This window comes from Vigna umbellata, chromosome 2 (assembly GCF_029865625.1).
Source record: "Vigna umbellata cultivar VRB3 chromosome 2, Vumbellata_1.0, whole genome shotgun sequence".
Classification (NCBI taxonomy): domain Eukaryota; kingdom Viridiplantae; phylum Streptophyta; class Magnoliopsida; order Fabales; family Fabaceae; genus Vigna; species Vigna umbellata.
In genome coordinates, this window is record NC_142166.1 from 7,864,792 (window position 1) to 7,883,285 (window position 18,494).

Sequence of the window (18,494 nt, forward strand, 5' to 3'; positions counted from 1 at the left end):
TGGAAAAAAAAAGTGGAAAAATGTTTTATTAGGAAACTTTAGCCTTCTTATTTAGCCGACATAAGAGGAATACTACGTAAGAATGCAAGGCCCAAAGCAGTATTGTTGGGTACCACTCCTTTTGTCATGTTCATGTAAATACATTTTTGTTAAATAAAATAAAGGGAAAAAAATATAAGTATTATTGATTTTACAATAAAGAAATGTATAAATATGTCATAAAAAATATAGATTTTAATTAGATGCGTAAAAATAAAGGTTTACGTGTATTATTATTTTTTGTGTGGCTTGTATGATTTTAATGATGAGTCCTAGTGCATATATGAGTAATAGTAGTAACAATAGCATGGAAATGTTTATGGCTCGGTTTAGACTATTTTAGAAATATAAAGCTATTTGATCATTATTTTTTGTTTGAATGCGATGTTGAAACTAATTGTGCTTTAGTTGAAATTAATTGAATGAATTATTAAACTTAATCAGATTCAACATTATTTTTTTGCCATTGGAATTAGAGTGGTCATTTGGCTTTTATTCCTTTTAAGTATAAGGGCTCTTAAATAAAACTTTAAATACATATAAAAAATAATTCTAGTGGTAAAATCATCCAAAGCATTTATACATATAAATACATGCCCATATATTAACAAGATAGCAAAAATACATATGTGAGAAAAATTCAAAAATTGGTCTTTCTAGTAGTTTAGTCTCATATTAAGTGATTGTATTTTTTTTTCTAATATATAAACTATATAAGAAAAAATAGTGTTAGTTAGTATGCATACATTTCTTTTATTAAAAGATATTGTTCATTCGTATAATACTTAAAAAGTAAAAAAATGTAGTTACGTTGAGTCTGGTTGACTTACTTATAACTAAAAAATTTAATTACATAATAATTTTAAAAACTATATACTATTGTATTGATGGGAATACTTCCTTGATTTAAAATATTCACATACATAATAATTTGTAAAATAATTAATTATTATGTTAGATTTTAGACTTATTTGGTAATTAAAATTGAAAATTATTAATCATTATATTAAGTTTTGAACTTATTTCATAATTAAAATTTTTAATTAAAATGTTCACTAAACAAATAATGTTACCTTTAATTTTTTTTAAAACATTAATCAATAAAAAAATTATACAACCTTGATTTTTTTATAATGAATAAAAATATGGAGGAGAAAGATCAATTTTTGTTTCATTCAAAATAAATATGTTCATACTTTTTCGTAAAAAAATTAGTGTTACTATGGGCTCATAGCTGACGGATCGGGTTCGGTGACGAACTGGATGGAGAGAATCGAGCGATTAATGCACAAGAAAGCGTCTCACTCAGTCCCCACAACAGTTGAACATAATCAATGCGCAGTTAATATTACAATGACTATTGATGAGTGGTTAAGATTTGCATTAATGATCATTAAGAGGTAAATTAATTGGTGAGATTCTTTTAAACTTCATAAATAGGAATTTAATTTGGAGGTTCTACTCACTATTAAATTACAAAAGACCTACAAAGAGACATTCTGACTTAAAGGTCGGAGTGTATTCTACAGGTCACCCCGAACGTTCGACACACAGAAAACTTACACAACGGTTATCCTCGTTCCATGTCTGCAGAAACAATTAGTAAGTAATTTAATTCTCATTAAAATCAATATTTTAATGTTATCATTTTAGAATAGATGTTGACTACACATGAATATCAACGAACATTTGACATAAAACTAACATATCACCTCTAATAAAAATTCCTAAAATAAGAAGTTTTGTAAGTCTTATTTTTATACTCTTCACGTACATTTCTATTCATAACCAAATATATACTTGGAGTCCTGACATATAAATTGCAACTTCACTGAAAACTTTTCAAGGGGTGAAACAAAGTATATATATATATATATATATATATATATATATATATATATACCACTTTTAAATATCAATTAATCGTGAATCAATGCTTAAAGGTGTGCCAAATTTTTCAATTTTTTAAAAAATTGTGCTTTTTATTTATTTATTTATTTGAAAAGCACATATGGCTCCAGTTACAAAATAATCCAAGCCATATATACCTTTTGGCATTGACTAGTACATAATTAAAGCCGAAAGGTGAACTAAAATTTTCACTAATTTTTTTTTTCGAACAAGACCTATAACTTTGCTTTGGTTATTGTCATATCTACTTTTTGCAGTAGTTCACTAAACAACCAATATATTTTTATTTTATTTTTTCTAGACAGAACATATGGCTTTGATTATGTAAACAACTATTGTCGTATCTACTTTCTGCAACGATTCACTAAATAACCGATGTCAAAAGGTTGATGAAATTTGCAAACTTGTCACTTTTTTTTTCTAAGAAGGACATGTGACCTTGGTTATTTGAACAACCAATGTCATATCTACTATTTGCAACGATGGCCAAAATGTTGAACAAAATTTCAAAATTGTCTTTTTTTTTTCTAAAAAGGACATATGACCTCGGTTATTTGAACAACCTAGATCAAAAGGTTTATCAAAATTTCAAAATTACCATTGAAATTTATGATTTTTTATTTTATTAAAACTTTTTTATCATCGATTTTACAAACAAATGTTGTCATATGTCTTCCTAGGATTATATTGGCAAAGAAAACACAGATTACCATTTTAGAGTTTTCTTCTTCCTTCCTCTACAGACTAGTTTTGTCATCTATTACTCGACTCACTTCGTCTCTAGCTCGAAGGCCACTGTCACTCTTGGGCCACCATCACTCTTTCACCACTATCACTGCTTTGCAACTCGTTTTTGCAGTCACGTTGCGTTTATTGTTCGTTGTCGTATCTCTTTTCTGCACTAGTATTAACTAAGTTAGAAACCATTTTATAAACTAAAAATTATTAGCATCTAAAATAGTCTATTATAAATAAAAAATTATAATTGATTTGTGAATTAAAGTTTAAATTGTTCTCTAACCTTAGTTACCAAAGTTTTAACTACTTGTTAGATTTTTAAAAAATTAATAACACGAACGATTAATTATATATAAAATTAGAACGAATACATTTGAATGTGAAAGTATTTTAATATTTTAATATAATAATATGACTTGAAGAATTTTTTATAGGAATGAATAAATACATCATTTTCCCACGGTTAATACCAACAAATGTCTCATTTTCCATCATTATAATAGAGCATTTGAGGTTATAAAAAAAGCTTGTGGTATATATCTATATACACTTTCTTCCATATGATTTCATTTAAGTCACAAACATGCATAAATATTATTGTATTTAGTAGTTGATATTATAATATTATATAGTATAATAAGATAATGGGGCCGTGCAATAATGAAGTATATATTAGTTCTTCATATATGAGATTATGATATCACCCTTAAGATAAATCTTATGATTTAATATTTATATATTCAATTTTCTCATCTATATTCAATGAACTTTAAACTCATAATTCCTAACATTATCACTTAATTCTAATAACTTACTTAATTCTAACATCTATATTCAATTTTATCACATAATGTTTTACAAGCACACCCACCTGCAATGACAACGACATTAAAGAACGAAGAAAAGTGGAACATGTGTTGTTGTGAAATCTTCCTCTTCTTGGAAGAACATATTACATCTTATATTTATTTCGCTCCAAATTATTACTAGACTAGGTCTCATCTTTAAATACAATATAATATATTTTCTTATTTTACAAAACTAGCAAATTTATTTTTGATTCCCGTAAAATAATAATTCCAACTCAGTTTTGTATGGGACTCAATTAATGTGTTGAAAGTGTGTGTGTGTGTGTGTGTATATATATGGCTGTTATTTTTGGGTGAAATTCATGACGCAATAATTTGAGGCAGCGTGTCCTAGATAGTAGATGGTTTCTTGGCCAATCTTAATAACAAGGTCAATATCCCATGATGTTATATGGCAGGGCAGCTTGTTAAGGATACCAACATTTTAGGTCAATGAGAACTACCACCAGGAAGCAAGATCGTTATACATTTGAATTAATATTTTGTCACAATCAACCCTAATTTTGAAAAGCAGAAACTCACGTGAATCCGATCTTGTTCACATTATTTCTAGTGTTGAAATTGAATCATCTTGTTTCAAGGTGTTGTCTACATGAAATGGACATAACACTTTTGTCTGAAGAGATGGATCAAAATTATTTAGGTCTATGAATGTAACAACTTCCCTTCGTATAGAACTATGCCAATTGTATAGTTTGCATTATGAAAATGTTGAATAAATAGATGAGTTTGCTTCTTGATAGGAAAAAATTAGTTCTGATTAACTTTGAAATTATGTTAAAACATTGTTGTTTTCTAAATCATCATAATTCATCCAATATCTCTACAAGCTTTACTTCTTTTTAGAGCGAGAGTATGAGACTAATATTCAAATTGAAACTTCAACGTATTGAAAGATTTTCCCCTTTCAATAATGTTAATAACAAAATGAGCTAGCTTATGTCATTTTATATGAATCCTTATAATATATTATATGTTGTTGTCGCTTAAAGAGTGGTTATGATAACATATGCGAATGATGTGGACAAGAAATTGAAAAAGAAAAATTACTAACAACTTTTTTTAATCAAATCTATGATTTACATAATTAATTATATGCAGAGGCTAAAATAAATTCAAGCAGTTTATAAAGATAAAATTAAATACTCTATTTTGTTTTTTCCTTTTCAACATCTCTAAAACAGACCCGAATGGGTGGATATAATTTTAAAAACAACAAAAGTTTGACTATTTTCAATAAAAATAAATAAAACTTAAGGTTGATATCTTATCAAGATTTGACCCACGTACGAGTCACAATCAATGCCTAATACCTTTTATATATAAATATGAATATAATTCGTATTTCGAATAAATGAATTTAATTGATATTAGAAAATTTTGATATTATTAGCCACCTGTATTTTCATAAACAAATTCATGAACGCAATGTAAAGTTTAAATATTCATAAAAAAGGTAAGTTATTTTGGTTACTATGTGGACCTGTGAGCATTTATATGTTTCTCTACACATACAAACTATACAAACTATATGTAGATTAAGTTATATATATATATATATATATATATATATATATATATATATATATATATATATATATATATATATACGGCATTGGAAATGTTGATTTCTAAGAGGATTATGTCGATAGTTAAATATAACAAACACATGCATCTTCTTCTAGTAAGCAACCTAATGCATAAGAGATTTTTGATCTCTAAACGCAATTAGCACACAATGATCAGCAGCGTCGACAGTTTCAAGGTTTTACTGGCGTTATCATGCAATATCTTCCGTCATCGACAATCGCAGTTGCACAACAATTTTTCCAACCCCAAAATCCTCAAGTTCAAAATCCGTCACACAAAGATGTTCAACTACAACAACAACCACAAGATCAAAAACCAGAAGATAGAAATGATTATCGAGATTATTAGGCATTTTTTAGAACTTATTTGCATTACTCTTGAACTTATTTATAGAACCTGTTTATGAACTTATTTACACAATGTTTAGAACTTATTTATTGGATACTTATGTATTGATTTTAGCAATACCTATGTATTGATGTACAATGCTTCTTTGAGGATTAATTTAAGTGTATGTGAAATGTTTGTTGGTTCTATATGTGAATTGTGCAATATATAATGTTTAGGTTTGACTCTATATGTGAATTGTGCATGTCCAGGTTTTTTAGTAGTGCTACTGATACATGTAGGACATTTATTTGCCTCCTCTGATATCATTACATACAGATATATCCGTATGTAAATACATAGGAATATATTCATATTTAAGTTACATACGAATATATCTCTATGTAAGTTACATACAGATATATCTGTATGTAACATACATACAAATATATATGTATGTAAGTTACATAGGAATATATTCGTATGTAACTTATACGACTATATTTGTATGTAACTTACATACGACCATTTTACATACGAATTTTTCTTCGTATATAATACGTACGTAACACTATTTTACATATGGATTTTGAGCCTTATATACGGGTTTTGGTCGTATGTAACTGCGGTTTTTTTTTCTTGTAGTAGCAGAACACGTGTGACTTTAGCTGTAGGGGTTTCCTTCCAATGTGAGTTTTCTTTGTGGCTCATGCCTAATGCTTCGATGTCGTATTCCCTAAAATAACTTCTTTGAGAATGAGTCTTCATGGCCTTAGATTCAGTGTTTGAAGTTTCCCTTCAATGCGAGTTTTCCTGTGTAGCTCAAGTCTTAAAATTGTTGCTCAACTGCACCAATATCAATTTTGTCTAGAATTGATTGAATTTCCTCCATTTCCTTTATTTTTTTTATTTTGACTCTATGTAAGCATCAAAAATTTCAAAACAAGTATTGAGATTATATATACATATATTTAACAAAATCAATTTAAATTAAGTATCAAATTTATGTCAAAATTAACTTATCCTAAACACTTATCACTCTTTCATAAAGGAAAACAAAAAAAAAACTTGAGGAACATATTTCTATACCCTTGTTAGAAAAACTATCATATACATATCTTTCTGTCATATTTTAATAAATAATTATATTTTATTTCACTTAAAATAACTTTAAAAAAAACACTGCGTATGCGCAGGTATATAAACACAAGTGTATAATAGAAATGACACGGAAATAAGTTTCTAATTGTTTTCCCGTTTTAAATTTTAGATTTTATTAATTTTATTAAATCAATATTATACTTTGTAACGTTGTTTTATATATTTTCTATTTAGGTGTTATGCTCTATGAAAAATCTAAGTGAATGTGATATTTCTAAACACATGCTTCTCATGATTTTGGAACAGAATATGAATGATCCCATGATTCTCAAAGTGCTTGCTTTTAAAGGAATAATGAGATAAGAAAGTTTTACCCGAAACTCAACCCAAAATTAAAGATTTGCTTCCAACGTTTGCCATATCCTTTGTCATATTCAAAGCATGAAATTTCAACATTCATTTCAAATTCATATATATCCTTTGACTTCGCCATGTTCTTGGTACTCCACAAGAACCACATTTATAATTGCCCATGGAACCAAAATAAAGTGAAATTAATGGTCAATTAACATCACAGAAACTTTATGAAAATTTAATCACGTGATTCTTAAACAAAAAATTGTAGAAATACAATCAAGAACTTTAGATTAAAAAAATAGAAAAAATGATACTGTGTAAAATAATATCGTATGAAGAAAGAATCACCAATATTAGTAAAGACCTTTTTTCATGGATATTATGTTGTCTTAGTACGTATCTGAATTGTTGGATGTATGTGGTCATTTGAGTTAGGTTTTGGTAGAATAACAATCCAAATAGAACAACCCATTCATTTGAGTTAGGGTTTACTTCATAACATATATGTTTAGACAGAACAAGAATAATTTCAAACTAAGGTACCACTCACTTTTGTCTTTTATATTAAAAAAAACATCAAATTGTTTTCCTAAAGTATTAAGTGATATTTTATATATATATTTTTAAAAACTATCTATACTTTTATTTATATATTTATTTAAGTTAGATATAATCGCAGTATATAAATAGTAAAAGTTTTGTTTCTGAGTATTTAATGTGTTTATATATCCGGGAACAAAAAATGAAGACTACTAATTAAAGTTGAATATAATCATACACTTATAATCTTAGCAGTGCATCTTTGAATTAGTTGATTTGTTGCGCTAATCACATATATATGGACTTGGCTATAATAGTAAATTTATATGTTAAATTAGTTTTAAGAAACATTTAAATTGGTTTTTCTGATCAAACTAATAAAGTTAATTAATCTCTATCATTAAATAAAGAATAATAAGATAGGTTTTCATTGATATATAATTGAAAAATAGTGAATAGGGGTTTATAACAAAATGTATAAAGTATATTATTCACTAAAAATTATCCAAGCATACACGTATTTTTATATGATTGGTTAAACAATTTATATAGAGAGAGAATTGTTATTTGATTATTTTTTATTTTTTTTATTTTTTACACAATCACATGTTTACTTATTTCAGCTCAATTTTTTCCTGTTTTTATCGTTTTCACGTTCTTCTTAAAATAATACATGACCATTTGGCTTTCTACCATTTGTTCAAGCTATTGTAATATTCGGGTGTATAAAAAATGAAAATAAATCAGATATAATTAACTAATAAATTATATATATATATATATATATATATATATATATATATATATATAAATTGTCCAGCCAATCATATAAAAATGTGTTTATGCTTGGATAACTTTTAGTAAATAATATATCTTATATATTTTTATAAATATGTATTTTCAAATATACTTGTATATATAATAAATTTGTTTGAAATATTATTTAAAAATGAATAAGGATAATATGGTTATTATATTGGCATAGAGTGTTGTTGTTATTTTTCATAAAAAATTCTTTTGTTTTGATATTGCCAGATCGTTGAATGCATAAAAAAGTAAAATAAAATAAGAGGCTTTCATCCAATTTAGAGATTAAAATATGATAATAATTTTTTTTAGGTTATGCAAGTTCGGATCAATGGACCAAAATATTCAAATATCATTCTATTTCTCATTTTCCCTTCCCGCATTATCGTGTTTAAATCTTTGTAGCTAGTATAAACTAATATCACAATCCAAATTAATCTCTCATAATATAATAATAAAAAATTTACATTCTTTTAAGTAGAGTTAGTTAATGAATTAAAATTTTTATTAATTTTATTTCATCTTAATTTCTAAAAATATTTTAATTTAATATATTTTTATCAATATTAAATTTTTTCACTTTAAAAAATCACTCAAAATTTATTATAATATAATTTACATTAATTAACAATTTAAGTTCAATTACTTTAAAATATTAAAGTAAATTATTAATTTTATCTTTTTAACAATTAAATTATTACTTTTAATCTATCATATCCATCTCATCATTTATTAATTTTCAAAATATTTCCTCTTATTTTTATTCAAATCTTAACTTTTTCCCTATAATTCAAAGGATTCAACTTTGACTTCTATTTTTCTTCCAAATCCACTTTCCAAATTTATTTTCAAAAACAAATACAAGCTTAAACTTTAATTGATGACATCTTTAAAGTAAAACACACACAAGTAAAAAATCAGTTTATTAATTAATTTCCATGTCTTATTACATACATTAGGCAAGGAAGGTGCTGTTTACCTGAAAATTATTCTGAGTATTCTCAACTCGAACATTAAAATTAATTCTACAAGTTTTAGGAGACTAAATTAATAAAAACTAAATTAAATTAAAAAAATTTTATGCAAACTATTTTTTAATTTAACTTACTATATTTTACATTTTTAACTGGATTTTGTTCTCTATATATTAAATTAATTTAATTGGCTAAACTGTATTATTATTATATAATGAATGACAAAATAAGAAAAACCTACACTATATTTATTTTAACACAACTTCATACATAAATTTACTTAATTATTAAAGATTTACAAAATTTAATAATTATACTAATGAAATAAAATAACACAATACAAAATTTAGTACTCACATAATTATAAAAAAAATAAATCACGTATAAAAGGTTTTCAAAACTTAATTAAAACGGAGAAGCAACACAAATATAACAGAAAAGTATTTTGTTGAAGCACAAAATCTTGTACTATGAGTTAAATATGATAAACATAATGAAATTAACAATTCCTTAATCTCTATCAATACATAACATAAGGTTGTTAAAATTATTGTCACACCTTTTGTTTCTGTCCAAGTCAAACATGTTGCTAAATATTTAAAACATTATTTTATATATATATATATATATATATGGAGTTTGCTAACGCGCGTACGCCTGTTTTTCAATTGGTACATTTTAGCAATGTGTACCAGGTTTTAGTAGACAAAAATATCCTTATATATCATGGATTCTAAGTTTTAAGGTTAAGGGTATTTTAATAATTTTCATTCTCAAAACTAAAAAGGAAAAAAAGAAATCCCCCATACCCTTACTCACCTCTCTCATTCCTCTCAACTCTTTCTCTTTCCTCTTTCTCAACTCCAATCTTTTCTCTGTTATCCCTACTGTAGTCCCAATTGAAAAAATCAGAAACACTTGCTGTTAAACAATCTTACAAAAAAATGATTTTATAATGAGTTTTCATCTTATAATTTTTGTCTTATCTAATTTTATCCAATTTTCACAAGCATAAAGGAATTGATAATTGACCTGAAAAAAATCAGAAATACTCGTTGTTAAACAATTTCTTACAAAAAATGATTTTATAATGAGTTTTTATTTTATAATTTTTGTCTAATCTAATTTTATCTAATTTTCACAAGCATAATGACATCAAAGGAATTGGTAATTGGCCTGGAAAAAAATTAGAAACACTTAGTTGTTAAACAATTTCTTACAAAAAATGACTTTATAATGAGTTTTCATTTTATAATTTTTGTCGTATATAATTTTATCTAATTTTCACAAGCATAATGACATCCGAAAGAATTGGTAATTGGCCTGAAGGGTTTTTTTTAGAGATGATGATTCAACAAATACAGATGATGAAATTAGAGAGGTTAGTGAAGATGGTGAAATTGAAGAGATCTTGAATGAACCTTTGCCTTGAAGGTGAATATGTCAATGACTCAACTCTTTACAAAGGAAATTTTTTTAAAGGCATGTGTTTCTGATTTTTTTCGATTGGGGCTACGGGATGACAGAGAAAAGGTTGGAGTGAGAGAGATGAAAGAGAAAGGATTGAAAGAAATGAGAGAGGTGAGTAAGGGTTTGAGGTTTTTTTTTTTTTTTTTAAGTTTGAGAATGAAAATTATTAAAATACCCTTAACCTTAAAACTTAGAATCCATGATATATAAGGATATTTTTGTCTATTAAAACCCGGTACACATTGCTAAAATGTACCAACTGAAAAACAGGCGTACGCGCGTTAGCAAACCCCTATATATATATATATTTTTTTTTTTTTGGCTAACTTATGTAACCTCCTAAAGTCTACTAAATTTTAATTGACAAAAATACTCTCATATATTATGAACTATAGGAGTATTTTAATAATTTTTATTTTTAATTTAAAATAAAAAAAAATTATTCAAATATCCTTAACCTTAAAACTTAGAATCCATAATATGTAAGTGTAACATCCCAAATTCTCACATTGGATAATTCATAATTTATATATCGTAACATTACATTTACGGTAACATCCCGTAATCTCACACTTAAAAAAATAAATTCATATTTGATATATGTCTATACATGTTTTAAACTCAGATTTCAACTATAAACTCATAAATATAACTTGAATTCTTCTAACTTATTCTTCGATCTCTTTCTTCATTGGTACTGGATCAGACGACATTCATTCCTCTACTCCCGTATAACGAATTATACGATCATCGTACATACCCAAACACAAACAAGTAGGGTGAGCTAATATGCAACAAATCATTTATAAAACATGCATAATTGTTTTGATACTAACATCATATAATAATTATGTCATACACCCTCATACCATCATACCACAATTCCTATTAGACATTCGTCCCACAATACCTAATAGACACTCATCCGGATGATACGTTGATGAGCGGTCACGGGAGGTTATGCACTTGTGATGACTTCTACTTTTTCTTACAAATATACTTCCAAAATACTCCATACCATTCACAAGGTAAATCTTCAACACTATGTCCAAAACCGACACATAGACCAGGACCTCCTGCTCCTCTCACCACATAATTCATCCCTCTCTACTTGAGACTAGATGATTATTAGAGTATCAGGATAACCTCCAACTACAGGACCCTCAACATCAACATATACACAATTACCACATCATTACAGAATCTCTCCACAAGACTCATACAATGCTCACATTCCTCAACTCATATTATACCATTACGAAATCCCCATAATACTCATATCATGTTCAGACGCATAAATTCAAATTCAATATAATAAATTACAATCATCACAATTAAAATTCATAATTTCGTATCTACCCCAATAACATGAATTCATTCCAACGAGATATATTGCACAATAGTTCAATAGTACATAATCTGTTCAACAAGATTTAAGTTAAAAACTTGTTGAGTAGACTTCCAGGGAAGAGAGGTGCGTCACAATGGACAACTTAAGTACCAAGTCTTTCCTTAGCCAAAGTGTTCCTCAACTTGTTTTTAACAAATTTCTTATTCACAGATTCAAAATAACAACATAGTTTTATATAACAATATTAACACATAAATTTAAGCATGAATAGATATATAACTAACACATAAACATACACAATAATTCAATACATAAATAGTCAAACAATAATAACATAAGGCATAGAAAGATTAGCTCCCCTTACCTCTATTCCAGACTTCTCTTGCTCCGAATTTGTTTCCCCGAAAACTCTTCAGAACCTCTACTCTAAAATTTCTTCCTACTCCAAAAACTTCCTAATTTCTTTATTTCTCATAATTCTCTCTACTTCTTGGTGCCCAAAAACTCCATTCCTCTGATTTCTATTTATAGGCCAAAATTTTGGCACTATTTGTTTTTTTTTTTTACTATTCCTTATTTTATTAAAAATATTATTTTAATTCAAATTTATCTGATCCTCTTTGCACCAACGTGGCATACTTATCACTTTGACACTATTCAATTTTTTAATTATTATTTTTTTACTATTCACTATTCACTATTCCTTTTTTTTCATTCATTTTTTTTTCATTAAAAAACTTCTAATAAAATGCTAAAATTTATTATTATAATATTTTTCAAGAGTCTTACAAATTAAGCTACCAAAATTTCTTATTAATCTTTCCACATTTTATAAACATATTATATTTTCCATTCACAAAGAAATTTATTACTACTAGTAATAAAATTATTACTATTAAAGTAAATATTTTTCATGGGTCTTATAGTAAGAGTATTTTTGTCAACTAAAATTTGGTACAGAAATTACATAAGTTAACAAACTCATATATATATATATATATATATATACACACACACACACTGTAGGTTTATATATATTACAAAACAAAAACAAATAACATTTAAGACTCTTAAAGAAAAGAAAAGGATTGAAATAAGATTTCAAAGAGATATAATTCTTTTACTAAGAAAAAATTTACTCAAATATTAATTTCACAAATTCGAAAAACAAATGTGAATTTGTAAAGAAAATAATAAATGGTTGAGTAAAGTGATAACGGAAAATTAAAGCCAAAGAAAAACAGATAAAAAAGAATTGTATAATCGTTTGATTGATTTTTAAATAAATGAATAACAAAAGGAAAAAAAAATGAAAAAAAGGAGATGTAAAAAGGTTTGGAATCACGCAACCTTAAATGTAACTAACATAATTGATCTCCTTCTCTATCTATTTGTTAATATTTAAAGGGTATAATTTCTTTTTCATATAACCAGTTGATAGCTTTTTATAATAACGTAATAATAAAATATAAAATATAAAATAACCAATGACATTTGAATAACAATTACTTTAATTTAAAATAATTATACTAATGAAATAAAATAAATCAGCACTCACATAATTATTTAAAAATAAATTATGTATAAAAGGTTTTCAAAATTTAATTAAAACAGATAAGTAGCAAACGAAACAGAAAATTATTCTGTTGAAAAAGAAAATGTTGTTCTTAGATAAAGATAAAGATAGATGATAAACAAAAGGAAACTAATTAACAATTCCTTTTATAAATACATAGATATAGAAAGATATGATAAACAGAAGGAAACTAACAATTTCTTCTATAAATACAAAACAAGGTTAAGATTACCTTCACACGGTTTTACGTCTACTCAAGTCACTATGGCCACTGCGAAGCTTTTTTCTTTGACATTTTGTTTACTGGTTTTGTTGTTGGCCACCAGTGCAATTGAAGTTTCAAAGGATGGAAGGGCCATCAAGATTGATGGTAAACGAAGATTGCTTATATCAGGATCGATCCATTATCCTAGAAGCACGCCTGAAGTAATCACTACTCTTATTTTGATTTCTTGTTAATTTGATATGGTTTGTTCAGATTAATTTAATCTTAGTGTAATTTAATCATATGTAGATGTGGCCCGACTTAATCAAGAAAGCCAAAGAAGGAGGTTTAGATGCAATAGAAACATATGTTTTCTGGAATGCGCATGAACCTTCTCGTCGTGTTTATGATTTTTCCGGCAACAACGATCTCATTAGATTTCTCAAGACCATTCAAGACGCTGGTCTCTATGCTGTTCTTCGCATTGGTCCATATGTTTGTGCCGAATGGAACTATGGGTATATTATTTGATCACCCTTTCTTTTCAATCTCTTTTATGGTATTTTTATGAAATGCAAGTTTATAAAAATTTTCATGTTTCAGAGGGATTCCTGTGTGGGTATACAATCTACCTGGTGTTGAGATCAGGACTGTCAATGATGTGTTTATGGTAATGTTTAATTTTTTTTTATTTATTTTTTCTCTATAATTTTATCCAAAATATATTAGTGTTGACTTTCTTTTTTATTTTGGAACTAAGAATGAAATGCAAAATTTCACTACTTTGATCGTGGATATGGTGAAAAAGAGAGACTTTTTGCTTCTCAAGATGGTCCCATAATTCTTACTCAGGTACTTTTCTCTTTTCCTTTCAATCTTCAAAGAATGGTTCATTGAATTGTTTAATCCTAACGTGGTGAATGATATTTTAGATTGAAAATGAATATGGTAACGTAATTTCACATTATGGAGAAGCGGGAAAAGCTTACATAAATTGGTGTGCAAATATGGGCCGAGTCATTGAACGTTGGAGTTCCATGGATCATGTGTCAAGAGTCCGATGCTCCTCAACCAATGGTATTTGCTTATGCATTTTATGTTATGAGTCAAATACTTAATATGTGAAGTGAAGCTAATAGTTTTTAAATTTCATGTGTAGATCAATACTTGCAATGGTTGGTACTGTGACAACTTTCAACCCAATAATCCTAATAGTCCTAAAATGTGGACCGAAAACTGGGTTGGTTGGTAAGTCTAATATTATTCATTCGTTTTCCAAATTCTTAATTAAAAACAACATTTTTATTACCAGAGCTTATATTTATGTTTTTCTTTTTCGATGAGTTTAAGGTTCAAGAATTGGGGTGGCAAAGATCCACACAGAACTACCGAAGATGTTGCTTACTCTGTGGCTAGATTTTTCCAAACCGGAGGCACATTCCAAAATTATTACATGGTAAGCAATAACAAAAATTCACAATTGAAAACATTAATCATGCATGGTATCGTTGTTTAGTTCAATTATACTAAAGTGCTATTTTTTTAGTACCATGGAGGGACTAATTTCGGTAGAACCGCTGGAGGTCCATATATCACCACTACATATGATTATGATGCTCCTCTTGACGAATATGGTAATTGAATTTATTTAGATATTATATGTATTTATTTTATCGATTATCTCTTCATGGATTGACACTTTGACCTCTAATCCATTTTTACTAATATTTTGTAGGCAACATTGCTCAACCAAAATGGGGTCATCTCAAAGAGCTTCATAGTGCTTTAAAGTCCATGGAGGAAACTCTCACTAATGGGAAAGTCTCCGAGATAGATTTTGGAAACTCTGTTAAGGTATATGAATTCGAAAATAATAAGAAAGTTGGTAACTTGTTTTTTTTTTAAGACTAGAGTTTTTGTAACATGTGTTTTCAAATTTAAGGCCACCGTTTATGCCACGAATGGATCATCAAGTTGTTTCTTGAGCAACACCAACACCACCACTGATGCCACCCTAACATTTAGAGGAAATAAGTATACAATTCCAGCATGGTCGGTCAGTCTTCTTCCTAATTGTCAACATGAAGAGTATAACACTGCCAAGGTGAATGTTCAAACCTCTCTGATGGTGAAAGAAAATAAACAAGAAAAAGAGTCAATAGCTTTGAAATGGACCTGGAGGTCAGAGAATATCGATAATGCTCTTCATGCTAAAAGCAACATCTCAGCACATGCACTTATTGATCAAAAACTCATGGCCAGTGATACCAGTGACTATCTTTGGTACATGACAAAGTAACCACTCTCCACTTAACCTTTTTCTTTGATTTCTAAGTTCTTTTGTTCCTCTTTATTGTTGTTGATGATACCATTTTTTCTTTCTGTAACAGACTTCATCTCAAGCATGATGATCCAATTTGGAGTGAAAATACGACTCTTAGGATTAATGGTAGCGGTCATGTGATTCACGCATTCGTTAATGGAGAACATATTGGTATTATTTGAGATTCATGTGTTAATTAACATTGTATTATTTGTGTTAGAATTTATAACAAGTTCTCACAACTCTTTACTTAATAAGGTTCTCATTGGGCCACGTATGGAATTCACAATGATAAATTTGAGTCAAAGATTAAGTTCAAGCATGGAATAAATACAATAAGCTTGCTTAGTGTCACCGTTGGACTTCAGGTTCTTACTTATAGCCCTTCATGGTTTAAATTTATACAATAATAATAATTATTTTTTATTTGTTTGTATTTTACTGATTTATGTTTTGTAAAATATTGAAATGTAGAACTATGGACCATACTTTGATACGTGGCATTCCGGTCTTGTTGGGCCAATAGAGCTGGTGAGTGTGAAAGATGATGAAATCATCACCAAGGATTTATCATCACACAAATGGTTATACAAAGTTGGATTGAATGGTTGGAAGCATGAATTGTTTAGTGAAGACTTGTCTACCAATTGGGAATCTGAAGAATTACCCACAAACAGAATGCTCACTTGGTACAAGGTAATTGATCTTAATTTTTAAAAATATTGTTTTGAATTACAATGGCAGTTTGGTTTAATTATAACTCAAAATCAAACTAATGTGTGTATAATATGAAGACCGCCTTTGAAGCTCCTATGGGGTCAGACCCTGTTGTGGTAGATCTAAAAGGAATGGGCAAAGGCTATGCATGGGTGAATGGTGAAAATCTTGGACGTATTTGGCCGAATTATTTGGCTGAGGCAGAAGGTTGCAGTGATGAGCCATGTGATTACCGTGGAGAGTACACTGACACAAAATGTGTTACCAATTGTGGGAACCCGACACAAAGATGGTTGGTTTTACTACTACCTTCTTCCACTCATTTATATATATATATATATTTATTGCAAAATATATTAAGAAAAATTATTCTTTTGACACATAAAATTTTTACATTAATTTGACTTTTTTTTACGCTTTATTTCTTTTTCTTAAAAAAATACAAAAATTTATATTTTAGTAACTATTTTACTTCTGTACTGTATCAAATGAATGTAAAATATGTTATGATATCATTATTTATATATTAATTTAGTTATGTTTTCGATCGTTCAGGTACCATGTTCCTCGCTCCTTTTTACGTGACGACGGTGAAAATACCTTGGTTTTGTTTGCGGAGATGGGTGGTAATCCTTCTATGGTGAACTTCCAAACTATCGTTGTTGGTAGTGCATGTGGAAATGCATACGAGAACAAGACCTTGGAATTGTCTTGCCAAGATCGTTCAATTTCTGCAATTAAATTTGCAAGTTTTGGTGATCCCAAAGGAGTGTGTGGAGCATTCACTAAAGGCAGTTGTGAAAGCAAAATGAATGCATTGTCCGTCTTGCAAAAGGTAGAATTCTCTTTCAGTGTTGCATTATTTTCATTAAGATTTGTTTTAGGTGATAACCATGTTTATTATAATAACTTAAACGTTTGGTTTTATAGGAATGTGTTGGCGAAAAAGCATGTTCCATTGATGTTTCGGAGAAAACATTTGGTCCAACCACGTGTGGAAGTATTACCAAGAGACTTGCCGTGGAGATAGTTTGTTAGGATTTAACTTAGATTACTTTAGACTTTTATCATTAATAAACCATTTTATTTATTTTTTAAATTTATTTTAAGACGTTAATTATGATGTATACGATTTTATTTTATGTTATCCCCTTGATATATATTGGTCAGTAATATTTGAGTATTCTTGATATAAAAATTTAATCACGATCGTTTATCTTTATGTGGCATAATTGTTTTGTTTATATATAAATATCATATGGATAATGTACTAGAATGAAAACAAACTGTATGATTTTAATTTTGTACGATGGATTTCTTTATTATGAAACAAGTACTTGTGGATGTAACAATTGGCAGAGATAGGTAAAAGTAAAAACTTTGAATTAAGTAATATTAATATGAGAATATTTTATTTTCTTAAATATGAATGATTAGGTATATATTTATTTATTTCTTCATCTACATACCTTTTGTAACAATGACTGTCAGCTCAATATTTGCTCTTGTTTTCCTATTCATTTATTTAAAATTATTAAAATATCTTCAACTTATTAACTAAACTAAACAAAATTGTATTAAATTTTCTTTTATCTTTTG

General features: G+C 27.7%; 1 pseudogene; it reads left to right on the forward strand.

Annotated features, from left to right (window-relative positions):
- Nucleotides 1–13,914: 13,914 nt before the first annotated feature.
- On the forward strand, nt 13,915–18,039 carry LOC148203326 (beta-galactosidase 15-like; annotated as a pseudogene).
- Nucleotides 18,040–18,494: the final 455 nt, after the last annotated feature.